This window comes from Panthera tigris, chromosome F3, assembly GCF_018350195.1.
Source record: "Panthera tigris isolate Pti1 chromosome F3, P.tigris_Pti1_mat1.1, whole genome shotgun sequence".
In the NCBI taxonomy this organism is placed as follows: domain Eukaryota; kingdom Metazoa; phylum Chordata; class Mammalia; order Carnivora; family Felidae; genus Panthera; species Panthera tigris.
The window spans coordinates 55854448-55855917 of NC_056678.1; positions in this window are offsets into that span (position 1 = coordinate 55854448).

The following is a 1470-nucleotide window of genomic DNA, read 5'->3' on the forward strand; positions in this document are numbered from 1 at the left end:
AAAAAAATTTTAAACCATCTTTAGGGGCTACTATCTGCATATTATTTTTCTTTAAAAGTCTGTTCAGGAAATAGGCATTAGAACACAAAACACTACTTGGGCTTGAAGTCAGAAATACTGCCACCTTACTTGGCATTATGATGGGGAGTGGAACCGAGAGCATAATACAACCGTTCCCAAGTCAAAGAGATTTTTCAGACATCCGGTCCCAAAGCCAAGCTCACGAGAAACTCAGTTTTTAAATTAAAGTTAGTGTATCCTTCTACAGAATGGGATTTGGGAGCAATCCTTACAGGGGCTCGGTGTTTGATTTGTGGGAGGGAGTGCGATGAAGTCAACAGATAACCGAGAGAGGAGGGGAGTTAGGTAAGTGCCTTCAGTAAGGAGCAAATGTGAGGAACACAGTGCAGTGACATTAAAAGCACCCACAATAAATCAATATTCCTACAGACTGGCCATAGAAAATGTTTCTGTACCCAGCGTTTGCAGTCACAACTAGCGTGGTTCTTTGGATGGGTCTGGGCAGGTGTGATTAGAAGAATAAACCGGGGAAATGGGACAAATAGAACCAGGTGGAGAGGTGCAAATTGAGAACCTCATCCAGAGGCTGTAAAGTACGTATTTACTGTAGGTGGTGCTTAGTGATGTCACTGCCACATAAATGTTTGTTAATGGTTGTCATTCTAGAAGTGAGGGGTGAGGGATTTCAGGATGTTAGTTATTCTTGAAAAGGGGGAAATCTTTTCTACAAGAGTAACAAAAGTCCACGTAGAGATGTCTTCTATTTCAACAGAATATTGAAAATAAAAATGTGTAATGAATAAACCGTTTAGTCAATGTAAAGCTTATTGTAATGCAAATCTTTCAAGATTTATTTTTAATACTTTTCTATTATCTTTTCCAGAGACATTTTAAGTATTGGGGCAGTGTGAAATGTGTGCTTGACTAGTACATTGTATATTTAAGGACAATGGTGTATGTTTTATCATTTTAGTAAAATATATAATTACTGGAGTGCATAAAATTTGAAAATATGAGACAAAAGGGACAGACATAGCTAATAGGAAATTAGATAATTTTTAAGAATATTTATCAGCATTATACTCATCTCTTAGGGATTCAGTTCTAAAATAATACACTTTTATAGTTATTCTTATTGCCCTTCAAAATTGGTCTTCTAGATAATTCTAAGTTTTTTATTTTAAAAACTTAAAGTGTTGAGGTTTATTATTTTCTTCTTGATAAAGTCACTTACAGTCAGCTAAGGAAAGTAACAGTAATCATTTGTATTAATATTTCTGTTTCAAAGGCTCAAAAAATTCTAATGTATGTATTCCTACCCTTTGGTAGACAGAGTATATAGCTTTGTGAAACCAAAAAAATATAAATGTAAATTTGAAGTCTAGAAAATTCAATAAGACTCAAAAGCATAGGTAACCTTGAAAGGCAGTCTTCATTTGTCTTAATCTT